This window comes from Chlorocebus sabaeus, chromosome 18 (genome assembly GCF_047675955.1).
Source record: "Chlorocebus sabaeus isolate Y175 chromosome 18, mChlSab1.0.hap1, whole genome shotgun sequence".
In the NCBI taxonomy this organism is placed as follows: Eukaryota; Metazoa; Chordata; class Mammalia; order Primates; family Cercopithecidae; genus Chlorocebus; species Chlorocebus sabaeus.
Window position 1 is genome coordinate 18,551,716 of NC_132921.1, and position 13,150 is coordinate 18,564,865.

The 13,150-nt window shown below is 46.3% G+C and overlaps 1 protein-coding gene across 5 annotated transcripts in view; it reads left to right on the forward strand.

The window, feature by feature from the left end:
* RNF152 (ring finger protein 152) overlaps positions 1 to 13,150 on the forward strand; it is an 82,226-nt gene that overhangs the window by 25,844 nt on the left and 43,232 nt on the right. The window contains exon 1 of one of the 5 annotated variants that reach the window (XM_073006258.1): positions 8,144 to 8,701. The exons of the other annotated variants lie outside the window; for them this stretch is intronic. The gene's annotated coding sequence lies outside the window, so the exon portion shown is untranslated. Of the gene's footprint in view, positions 1 to 8,143; positions 8,702 to 13,150 lie in introns of those variants that run through there. 5 annotated transcript variants of the gene reach the window in all.

The following is a 13,150-nucleotide window of genomic DNA, read 5'->3' on the forward strand; positions in this document are numbered from 1 at the left end:
GGCCTCCCAAAGTGCTGGGATTACGGGCGTGAGCCACTGCACCCGGCCTAAAGCCTGTACTTATTCTAATGACCTCAGTGGCTTCCCAGTGCCCTGCAGGATCAGCTGAGGGGTGGCTGGGCTGGGTTTACCTCTGTCCTGTGGTCTCTGAACTGATACTGTGCAGTGTAGCAGCTCTTGAGACTTGGAATAAGCTGGGAGGAAAAGAGAAGTATTGGGACAAATTTTTAACATGCTTTTAAACATCCCTGAAACATAACACAGATATATGCTGTAGGCTTACAGCAACCCCTGAAGGCCAGCCTCTACAGTGGGCAGCGTGTTCTGAAAGCCTGTGCTGGCTGCGAGGAAAATGGGGAGAGGAGCCAGGAAAAGGCCAGCTGCCCACATTACCGTGAATCTCCTCGGACAACTTTGTAAGTGAGGAGCTGGGGTATCTGAATTGCCCCTAGGAGGCTCGTTAAGTTCTAAGAAGGTGAGCAAAATTGATTTAATATATTTTTCGTGTTAGCTAGCATATTCATTTAAGGTTAAATTTACATAATAGTAAAGTTGTATTTTTATGTGCGTTTTGTGTATTTTTATAGTACAGTGGGGGTTCCTTATAGAATTAGTGTGCTCTGGACGTTCGTGGCCATTTTATAGGATTTAGGAGCAGTATTTTACATTTTAAATGATTACTGTGAATCCAGTTGTTATTTTTATTTTTCCTGCTGCATTGCTGGTAATATCTAGGTTTATCTGATGCTGAGTTTATAGTCAGAAATGTATCCCAGGATGGTGAGGCCAGCGATGTGGCGAGTTCAGCCTGGTTTACATATGGTTCACCCTGGGTTGGGGGTTGCCATACAGTTTCATCAATAGTGGGTGCTCTCCCTCCTTAAAATTAAAAAAATAAAAAACAGAACAACCAAACTCCTTTCAAATATCTCTTTGACCCTGCTCCCCCTCCTCCCAGGAAACAACTATAAAAACCAGAAGGAGCTAACAATTCAGTTTGTCATCTTTTTTTTTTTTTGAGAGGGCGTCTCGCTCTGTCACCCAGGCTGGAGTGCAATGGCGCAATCTCCACTCACTGCAACCTCTGCCTCCCGGGTTCAAGTGATTCTCCTGCCTCAGCCTCCTGAGTAGCTGGGGCTGCAGGAGGATGCCACCATACCAACTAATTTTTTGTATTTTTAGTAGAGATTGGGTCTCGCCATGTTGGCCAGGTTGGTCTTGAACTCCTGATCTCAAGTAATCCACCCACCTCCCAAAGTGTTGGGATTACAAGTGTGAGTCACAGCGCCCAGTCCCCAACCTCTTTATATTTGTCATGCATGGGTAACTCTTGAGTTCCCACCTCTTGCTCTGCCACAGGCTTTCTTCCTACTTCAGCTGGTGAGATTCTAGGCGTTCTCCCCTCTGTTGATTGCAATGTTTGATGTTTGGTGAGAAAAAGTATTCCTGATGTGCAGTGTATAATAAGGCCACATAAGCCCCTTCCCATCCCTCCACCCCTGCTTATAAGGGATCTGACAGTCATTTTGGGACAAGCCCCTAAGTCTGTTTTTTTGTGTTGTTTTGCTTTTTAAAGTTTCACTGATGATTTGCCTTAATGCATTCCTTGGTGCCAAAGGTGTGGGCCGTCTTGTCACATGCTGCTCAGTGGTGGGGACAGCGGGCAACTAGGGGAAAGCCAGAGCCGCTGCTTTGAGGTCATACCCCCAGTGTCACCGCCAGTGTTGGGAGGAAGTAGTGAATGGTTGATGAAGGGATGAACGTGGCACTGTAGGAGCACACAGCAGGGAGAGGAGACATGGAGGAGCACAGGGAACACCGTGTGCAAGTAACTGATGGAGATAGAAGGCAGATGGAGGGCAGGGGTCAGATGAGGCTGGTAACATAGCCAAGTCACCAAAGGACGCGGAGACCCTGCTGGGGTGTGTGGCCTCCCTCTTGGTACTAAGGAGCCATGGGACGGCACGATCAGGTGGCTCAAAGTACAGAAATGCAGACCGAGAGTGTGGGTGTGAATCTTGGCCTCGCAGATCCTCACTCTATAGCTTGGGGGACTGTTTGAACATCTTTGCTGCCAGCTCCTGGTCTGTAATAAGAAGACAATGAAGGTGACTTCCTCAAGTTGTCCTGAGGATAAAGGAATCCCCATGTATAAGGCACCTGGTGGAGAGTAGCCGTCCATGGGGCTGCCTGGGCCCAACTTGCTGTCTAGAAGCAGTAGATTGGATGGTTGGCATTGGGGAGAGATGGGAGGCAGGGAGAACCTAGTTTGCAGGGCTTTGTGATGATCTGGGCAGTGGTTACCAGAGGGGGTGGGGCCCTGTGCCACCACCAAATTCCCTTGGAGGTGGGAGTATGTGGCCAGGAATATTCCTGCCTGTTCCTCCACTCAGCCATAAGAGTGAACCCAGGCAGTGCGAGGAACAGACCTGAGAGAAATTTTAGGAGGCAGAATAACCAGGGCTTGGTAACATTTAGGAAGCCTTATATCATCTGTTGGACAACAGGGTAACTCTTGTGCCTGATTGTTCTAACAGGAAGATATGTAATCGACACTCAACTGACTAGCCTTCCTTGCAGACTAAAAGAAAATAGGCATTTTAAAAAATGGTTTTAAGCAGATTTTTTTGTAGGTTTCTTTGGGGATTGGGACAGCTTTCATGGGAATATTTGCCTTCAACTTAAAGTGAGTTTCCTTGGAAGTCCATTGGGCTCTGTGTCTAAACTCTAATGTTCAGAAAATTCTTTTCTGAGGTACAAAGTATTTGTCTATTGTGAAACTCTTTGTGGCAACAGAGACTCTAAGAACTAAATTCCATAATGGAATGGAAGCTGCTAGCAGGGGATTATCTAGTACTCCGGTTTAGGCAATTTGCAAAAACAATTCAGCAAAGTCTATAAAGGTGATGGGGGACAAATAGTATTGCTTTTTTTTTGTGCTGCCAACCAGGTTTGTCACGTGGCTTAGTAATTTAGATAGAAACAGCCATGAATCACTGCTTAGAGTTTTGCATTTAATTTTATCCTGGAAGCAATTTCCTCTCAAATTCTTGAGCTGTAGTTATTAATGAATTAAACATTATGAAACCCAGAGAACTATTAATTCATTTCGAAATAAGTAGACATTTAAATCCGAAGAAGAAACCTTACATTTTTTCAGTAGTGTTTAATATTTTCAAGCTGACAAAATGTGGCATGGCATTTTGTGGATGTGGTTTCCCCAGAATGATTATTGGTGGGTATCGGAGTATATGTGCCAGACAATTTGGCTGCAGGTTCTACGGGTGTGATGTTGTGATATAATAAGAAACATATATATTTGGTTTTTGTCCTCCATTTCCGGGTACCGAGCTCCTAAAACCCTTGTAATTTCCTGCGTGATAGAGGTTACAGGAATATTTTTTTGTTTTTCATCCTAAACTCCTTTTTTTTTTTTTTTTTTTTGAGATGGAATTTCGCTCTTGTTGCCCAAGAGCGTGCAGTGGTGCGAGCTCGGCTCACTGCAACCTCTGCCTCCTGGGTTCAAGTGATTCTCCTGCCTCAGCCTCTTGAGTAGCTGGGATTACAGGCACGCGCCACCACGCCCGGCTAATTTTTTGTATTTTTAGTAGAAACAGGGTTTCACCACGTTCGCCGGGCTGGTTTTAGACCTCAGGTGATCCACTCGCTTTGGCAGGCGTAAGCCACCATGCCCAACCATAAACTCCTTTCATCCGTACCTTAGCTTATGCTAATATGGTGACTCTTGGTGGGCTCTTAGCTGGCCTCAGAGTGCCAGCTGGTTGCCAGAGGAACCAACCCTGTGATTAGAGGGTTGTGACTTTCAGCCTCATCCCAGACCTCCTGGTAGGGAAGAAGGGCTGAAGATGGAGTTAATCCAGAGTGGCCAATAATTTAATCGACCATATCTACACAATGGAGCCTCCATCAAACCCCTAAGTGATAGGGTTCTGGTAGGTGAACACTTGGAGGAGCTGGGGGAGGGTGACGCCTTCTACAAGGTCATGGAAACTCTGTGCACCCAACCTGGCCCTGTGTATTTCTTCCATTTGGCTGATCTGAGTTGTATCCATTATCATAAACCAGTAATAGTCATAAACTGTTCCTGAGTTCTGCCAGCCATTCTCACAGAGTTCTGCTAGCCATTCTTACAAGTTATTAAACCGGAGAGGGGGTAGTGAGAAACCCCACTGATAGCCAGTCAGTCAGAAGCACAGGAGGCCTGGGACTTATGCTTGGTGTCTGAAATGGCGGCAGATTTGTGGGGCTGAGCCCCTGACCTGTGGGGTCTGTGCTGACTCCGTGTAGTTAGGGTCACAATGGAATTGAATTACAGGACACCCGATTGGTGTTGGAGAGTCGGAGACTTGGTTGTTGAGGTGGAAGACACCCATGTGTTTGATGTCAGAAATGTTCTATGGGTAGAAACAGACTGTGGCTGTAAGGGGCAGGAGAGAGAAGTCAGCTTCTCTTGATAACCAATGACTGGGTGTTTTTCAGAAAGAGAAAGATTAAAATATATGGAAAAGGCAGCTGATTAGAGTGGGAGCTCCCCACCCAAGTTCTTTATCAGCAGTGCTGCTCAGCTCAACCCTTTCAGTCCTATTCTTACCTTGGACACCTGTCACTCCGCCCTGGCTCTGCCTTCCTTACTCTTGTCAGGTGTTGCTTTGGGGAAAAGATTTGTCCAGTCATCAGATGTCCTTGGACATCAGTGTGTAATGCACCCACCACTCAAGCACTCTTCAAAGCCCAGCATCAGGAAAACGTTCTTTGTACAGCATGCTAGGTGAGGACAGGCCATACGGTTAGACAGGATCGCTTGAAGATTTGGAAGCACAAAATGAGACAGGATACAAAAGCTGAAGACTTGGCTTTTTCAGCCTGGAAAATGTGCTTAGTTTTTTTCCCCAAAGATATTAAATACTTCATGTAAAAAGTCAGTAGGAGAATCTACAGATTGTGTCTGCAGTGATGTTACCTGAACAACTGAGAAAAGTCAGAGGACTACTTTTTTTTTTTTTTTTTTTGACACAGAGTTTCACTCTGTCGCTAGGCTGGAGTGTGGTAGCACCATCTCTGCTCACTGCAACCTCCGCCTCCCAGGTTCAAGTGATTCTCCTGAGTCAGCCTCCTGAGTAGCTGGGACTACAGGTGCCCACCACCACGCCTGGCTAATATTTTTGTATTTTTAGTAGAGACGGGATTTCACTGTGTTAGCCAGGATGGTCTTGATCTCCTGACCTACTGATCTGCCTGCCTTGGCCTCCCAAATGCTGGGGTTACAGATGTGAGCCACCACGCCTGGCCAAGGGACTACTTTTCAAAAGCGGATGTTTTACGGGCAGCACATTTGGTTTGTTTTGGACATGGATGGCTTCCAGAACCTTTGGTTAACCTGTCTTCAAAATTTTTTAAAGATAGTATTTTGGGCTGTGTGTAGGGAAAACTCTCTGTGTTTTTTTCTTTGTTCTCACACGTCAACAATCATCAGCACACAACTAGAGACACCAACTGAGTATCCTCTAATTCAGTTCCAACACTGTCTACCCAGAGATAGTGTCAGATCCCACTGGTTAAGGGCTCAGTCCCCAAGACCACCCCTACCCGCACACCAGTGATAAGTCTGGGCCTCTCTGGAACTTCTGGCCCACGAGCTTCAAGTTGGGGTCCCCAGAACCCCTGCTTTGGCTTTGATGAATTTGCTGGAGCAGCTCACAGAACTTGGTGAAACCCTTACTTATGTTTACTGGTTTATTGTAAAAGATATTGCAAAGGATACCAATGAAGAGAATGTGGGATGAGGGATACGGGGCAGGGTGTGGAGCTTCTGTGCCCTCCCTGGGTGCCACCCTCCAGGAACCTCAGCGTGCTCAGCTGTTTGGAGACTCCTTGAACCCTGTCCACTGGTTTTTTTAAGGAAGCTTCATGATGTCAGCATTCCTTCCCCCAGGGCACAGGGTGGGACCCCCTCACTGGAGGGTCTTACGACCCTCCATCAGAAAGACAGTAGTGTTCTGCCCTGGGACAGGTGAAGGGGAGGTAGAAGAAGGTCAGAGGCCCGCCCCGAGACCCAACATACCCAGCATTATAACAAAAGACCATAACAAGGGCTATGGAAGTCATGAGCTGGGAACCACAGAGGAAAGCCAGTACATATCATAACACCACAGACGGTTTCTTACCCTTTCCTGCCACCTTTTGAAAAGCCTCTTGCTCTTACTTCACCTCTTGCTCTTACTTCACCTCTTGCTCTTGCTTTGTCAGCTGAAGTTCTTCTCAGGACCGTCATCTCCTCTCTGGGCAGTCCCTGATCCCATCTGAGCCTTAGTTTCCTCGTGTGTGAAATGGGAATGAGAATTTTTGCCTCCTTCTCTGCCACGCACATTGTCGTGAAGATTAAATGAGATGATAGACATGAAAGTACTGCGTCTAGTGCCTTTCTGGAAGCATATGAAGCAGAGAGGAAATGGGGGTCAGGATGGAGGAGGCAGGGCTTTGTATTCACATGTAAATAGGGAGAAAAAAGCCTCAACTCCTACCTTTTCCCACTCGTGGTCCTTCCCCAACTTAGGACCTGAATTAGATAGAAGGTCCAGCTTCTTCTGGGAAGGAAGGTTCTTCTGAGGGCCTCAGGGAGTTGTCTTCGTTTTTCCAATGTAACCAAGCCACTGCTGTGAAAGGTGTTCCTTAGTGGTATAGTTTGGATGTCTGACCCCTCCAAATCTCATGTTGAAAATTAATGTCCAGTGTTAGAGGTGGGGGCCTAATAGGAGGTGTTGAGGTCACAGGAGCAGATCCGTCGTGAATAGATGAATGCTCTGTGGGTTGGGGAGTGGGTTCTCACTCTGTTAGTTTCCATGAGGGCTGGTTGTTACAAAGAGCCTGCCTCCTCACCCTTGCTTCCTTTCTGGCCATGCGATCTCTGCACATGCCAGCTTCCCTTTGCCCGCTGCCGTAAGTGGAAGCAGCTTGAGGCCCTCGCCAAATGCCCAGTCTTGAACCTTCTGGCCAATGGAACTGTGAGCTACATAAACCTGTTTTCTTTATAAATTACCCAGCCTCATGTATTCCTAACTAGCAACACTAAAAGGACTAAGACACTGAGCGTAACATGTACAGTCATGCCTCACTTGATGACAGGGATATATTTTCAGAAATGCATCTTTGTGATTTTGTTTTATGAACATTATGGAGTGAGTACACTTACACAAGCCTAGGTGGTGTAGCCTAGTACACATGTAGGCTATACAGTACAGCCATTGCTCCAAGACCGCAAACCTGTGCGGCATATTATTAGACCGAATACTGCAAGCAGTTGTAACACACACAGTATTTGTTTATGCAAGCATGGAAGAGATACAATAAAAATATGGTATAAAAGATAAAAAAGGTACATCTGTGTAGGACACTTAGCATGAATGGAGCTTGCAGGACTGGAAGTTGCTCTGAGTGAGTCAGGATGTGAGTGGTGAGTGCATGTGAAGGCCTGTGTGTTAGACTTTTATGCAACCGGCAGCACGGTAGGTTTCTTTACACCAGCCTCACCATCAACATGTGAGTAATGCATTGCAATGCAACGATGCTCTGATGGCTGTATCACCAGGCAACAGAAAATTTCCGGCTCCATTATAATCTTATGGGACCAGCATCTTCGATGTGGTCTGTTATTGACCAAAACGTTATGTGGTACAGGACTGCATTTTCTTTTTGCTATTTGGTGCTGCTTCTAAATTGGGAGGGTTTTATGATTCCTCAGTTGCTTGCTTCCCCCTTATGTGAGTTTTCTAGGGCCGCCTTAACAAAGTGGGTGGCTTCAAATAACAGAAACTCTGTCACAGTTTCGGAGGCTGGAAGTCCACAGGCATGGTGTCGGCAGGCCCATGCACTTCTGAGACCCATGGGGAGAACCCTTCCTCCCTTCCCCAGCTTCTCATGCTATTGGCAGTCCTTGGCATTCCTGGCTTTTGGCTCCTGTCATCACATGGCTGTCTCTCCTTGTGACATGTGTCCTTCTGTATTGAAGGACACTAGTCGTGTTGGATTAAGGGCTAACCCTACTCCAGTATGACCTCATCTTAACTAATGACATCTGCAGTGACCCAATTTCCAAATAAGACTACATTCTGAGATGTTGGGGGTCAGGATTTCTTTTCTTTTTTTTTCTTTGAGACGGAGTCTCTGTTGTCCAGGCTGGAGTGCAGTAGTGTAATCTTGGCTCACTGCAACCTCCACCTCGTGGATTCACACCATTCTTTTGCCTCAGCCTCCTGAGTAGCTGGGATTACAGGCGCCTGCCACCACACCTGGCTAATTTTTATATTTTTAGTAGAGATGGGATTTCACCATGTTGGCCAGTCTGGTGCTGAATTCCTGACCTCAAGTGATCTGCCCGCCTCGGCCTCCCAAACTGCTAGGGTTGCAGGCATGAGCCACCGTGCCCGGCTTAGGTGTCAGGATTTCAACATCTCTTTTTGGGAGACACAACTCAGCTCATTCCCCTGCCCTGCACAGGTGGGCGATGCTTCTTTGCTCTGCAGCCTCCAGGCCCTTCTTCGAAGGCAGCGTCTCCTGCTCTGCATGGGAATGAAGCTCCCTGACTCTCCAGAACCCTTCGCCTTGCAATTATGTCTCTGACGAATGTGTTGGGAGCCCCGGGAACACTGTGTGAAAGAGGCGTGACGTTTCTGAAGCCCGTCAGGTTTGAATTTGCACCGCAATAGAGTGTGCCCTCTCATGCTCTGTTGCCTATTTCACTGCAGTCAACTAAGCCTGAAACTGAGGGCCTTTGATGGTACCGGTGGGAAGGACAAAAGTCCTTCCAGTTTTATTTGAAACAATTGGTTTGGTCGGAAGTACCGAGGTGGGAATTTGAGCAAGTGCGTACTCGTCCCAGTCTGTGGGGTGGAACAAGTGCACAGTGGCATCTGAATGGTGGTGATGACTTGTAGGCAGCCACCAGCCCTCATCTATAATAGGGGGTCATGGCTGAGGGACGTCAGACGGGCCCATGTGGCTTAGAAAGGGCTTCCTTCACCCTCCTGTAATTAGATATTGACATCACCCAGTGCGTAAGAAACATGGAGTTTCCCCAAATATGATTTATACAGTAAGAACAAAGCCAGGGGACCCCAAATTTAGTTTTTGTTTTGTCTCAGGCTTGCTGACCGAACTTAAGCACATTTCCTATTAAAACGGGATCTCCGTTTTTGTGAAAATAGTGAAATTTGCTGCATCATGATGTCTGCAAGGCAATTAATAGGTTGCTGAATGCAAACTTCTGGCAGACCTCAAGTAAACAGCCAGGGGTGATGATGAGGATGGCCACTCTCCAGCTTCGTCTCCACGGAATACAGAAGTTTGAGACTGGGACACAGGATTTCAGTAAGAACAAGGCTAGACTTAGGAAAGGGTACTGTGGACTGGCTTGGTGGGAGCCCTGAGTGGAAGTTGAAAACTGGGGGAAGTGGAGGGGCTGCAGTAGCGTTGGGGGCCCGGGGCATCTTTCAGGGTGATGGGTTGGGATGTGAAATCTAGGGAGAAGGTATTGGGGAAATATTTCTGGAGGTGGCTGGATCTCAGGGGCAGATTCCTCATCTAGGGTTTAGAGTTGCAGGGGAGATAGGTCCAGAGAGCTTGGGGGAGGGAAGGGCTGAGAGGAATCTAACAAGTGGCTGGATCTCAGGGCAGATTCCTTATCCTAGGGTATACAGTTGCAGGGGAGATAGGTCCAGAGGGCTTGGGGGAGGGAGGGGCTGGCAGGAATCTAACAAGTGTCAGGTTCAAAGAGCTAAGGAATCAAGAAAGCACTCAATGTCACAGAGCTCTGGGCAGGAGGTCACAGCCAAGCCCACAGTCAGCGGGACCTGAGTGGAGTCCCAGAGAGTTATACCAAACTACCTAAATGTCTTTACTAAGTTTAGGGCTGGTCCTGGAAATTGGGGTAGAGGGTTTGCGTGTGACTGCAGAGGAAGGTTTCAGAAAGACAGACAATTGTCTTTTTCAGTCTCTGCTGGGGGGGCTCTGCTTCATTTATTTAGTAGATTATAGCAGAGGAGACCCAAACATAAAGCTAAACCCATCCCCACTACCTCAGATTGACTAGAGTTGTTTTTTGCTCCTGCTGTTATTGTTTTAGTTGTCTGATTATTTATATAATCACAAGGCAAATGTGTTATTTTGGAAAATGCTCTTGAATGTAGATGTTTATACACTTCCATGACAAATTTACTTTAAATGACTATTGAGTAACAGGACTGAGGCTGAAAGGTGTTTTGTGATAGGCTATTATCTGAAACTAGAATGAACAAAGACCCGTAGTTTTTTTTTTTAATTATTATTTATTTATTTATTTATTTTTATTTATTACTGGCGAGTCCCTGGAGGATATGGAACATGTGGGATCATTTGCTACTTTTGTGCCCCTGTATTGTCAGAACACGGCCATGAGATGGAAGCTGTGGTCATTTAAAGGAAGTAACAGTAGGTTTGAAGAAAAATTATAGCAATAACAACAGACTGTGGGGAACATTCTCTTGCCTATTGCTGTTTGAAGAGAAAAAACCATTTTTATGGCTTTTGAAAATTTGCTTCATTCTGCCAGGATTCAAACTAGACTATTCTGAGGCCCTAAAGGTTCTAAAGCAATTCTCAGGCAAAATAGTTGGCAGCTTTTAGTATAAAAATTATTTCAGTTTCACCATGAAAATAAAATCATGTGGACACAGTGTGTGGTTCCCGGAGTAGGCATTGAAGATCTAGGCTTTTGACATGAATTGACTTTGGACAAATCATTTAATCGCCTTAAGTCTCAGTTTTCTCATCGGCAAGATAGAAAAGTATCTGCACTTTCTCCCTGTTACAGTGTTGGGGGTAATGGAGACAGAACTTGAACCCTGATGTGTAATGCAAGTCAGGGTAGGAATTATCAGCACAAAGTAAAAAGTGAGATTCCTCTCTTTTATGCCTGTTCCCCTGCCTGTATTTTAATTATATTCACTCTAGAGTTTTGATTGAATAATGCTGGTTTCTCCTTGTTTTACTACTTAATTAATTTAAAATGTTGCCCTGGGTAATAGCTCTGTATCTAAATGAGGGCTGTTAGAAGAGGAGGGATTGTGTGTACAGATGCTTGTAAATAATGCTTAGGTGACACTATTGTGATAATTATAGCTTTTTGAAGATGAGCTTTATAGCTAGTCCTCAATTTTCCTGTCGCTTCTTTCCTGGGCTCTTCCACTTCAGGGAGCACATTTGTTACGTGGAGCTAGCTGTTCGGGGAACTGAATCCCAAGAGACGTCAGCAGCTCTGTGAATCCACTTTTCATTTTCTGTGCCTAACTTTGCAAATCCTCAAAAGTACAGAAGATTGCTCAACCACCCCTCCCCAAACTCCTCACCTCTAGTAAGGATGTGGAATGAGTAAGTACAGCAGAAAGAACGGGTATCAAATCTCCTAAACACTCCAGTTTTCAAATCCCAGGAATAGCCATCCCTGGATCCAAGAGACCCGGAAGTGATGCTGGGTCCTTGGTGGCTAGAAGGGTCCTAGCGATGACCCTTTATGTGGGATTTGCATCTCACAACTGTCTTCCCACCCCTTTCTGTGCCTGTGCTCAGGGAGCCCTGAGTGCTAGAGCTGGCATGAAAGAAATAGGTGCTGTGGCAGATAAGTCCCTAATAGGCATCTTCGAAATTAACTCTTGGGACCCCCAGCCTTGTAGTGTTCCCAGGAGAGGAACCCATTGTGTATTTCCTGGTGTCGTTTTCCAGCTTATGTGTGTTCTCCAGCATTTAGTTTTCAAGAGTCTTCGACATTGGCTTCATTGTCATTGCTTTACTCACCAACTCAATTAGAATCTCATTTCAGATAGAAATCAGCCAGTTAATTTTGTTAATGGATCTTTTGGAAGCTTTTAGAGTCAGAGCTGGAAAAGACCTTGGAAGGTCATCTCATCCAGCCCTCTCCCCTTGCAGATGAGAACCTTGACACCCAAAGAAATCATGTGACTAGGCTAGTGAGTTAGTGTCAGAGTGGGGACTAGAACCCAGGGTTCTTTAAGTACCTCATTGTAGGGCAACATGGCGTGGTCATATTAAAGTATGTGGAGTAGTGAATACTTAGCAGGTGTACTCTCTTTCAGTTTACTCAGTTTATTTTTGATGCTATTGTCACGGGATCCTTGGGGAGTCACTCCGCCAGCCGGAAACCTCTGTGGCCAACGACACCTTCTGCCTGAGTATTGCTCGTGCCTGCTGGGCTCGTTCTGCCCACTTGGCCTGGCGAGCTGCGCTCAGTTCATGCTACTGGCCCAGATCCCACACCTGCCAAGGATGAGCCAGGCATGGAGTGATGAGACCGTATGGTGAGCGAGTGTGGGGTCCAGCCACTGTGCGCAGCCAGGCACACCCGGGGCTGTGGTGGGGCAGGGCAGCTCCAGGTGCTGGCACAGGTGCTGGTTCCATGCGAGGCTGCAGCTGCACCATATGTACTGCACGTGGCTTCCACTGCAGGCACCCACATCTGGACGAGAACGCAGTGGCACCCAGAAGGTTGGAGATGCCAGGAACCGCAAGGCCCCAAAGAGGGTGCCACAGCCCTGGCTCGGGGAGCCCCTAAGTCTGGTCTATGGAGTGCACAGTCCTGGCTGCGCCTCCCCCACTACAGCTGGCATCCCTGCAATGGCTGCTCCAGACAGGCCACTTCTCCCATCACTATGATATCATCAAAATAATGAATTACATGAACCAGAACTTCCTAATTTTATTAAACTTTTAAGGTTGACTCCTGGTAAACCAGAATTCTCTTACAATGACATCCTCATTGAAAGGCTTTACAAAATGCATTTGTTTTAGTTTTCTGAATTAGTGACCACAATTGACTCTTTCTTAGATATTGGGGAATCTTGCTGTCCTTCAAATCATTCCTCCCACTGGTTATAATTGTGTAAGATGATAGCTTCAGAACATGGCTTTGGCATGAACACAAGCCAGCAGCTCCCTCTCCGCACCACCATTAGCTTATTTAAAATATCATATTTAGGTTGTTTGAATTCTTCCACATGACCTTTAAAAGCCCTATTGCTGGTATTTTATAGTATTTGAGACAGTCTATGAGTTATCTGTAGTTCAGAAAAGTCATGTAACTTGC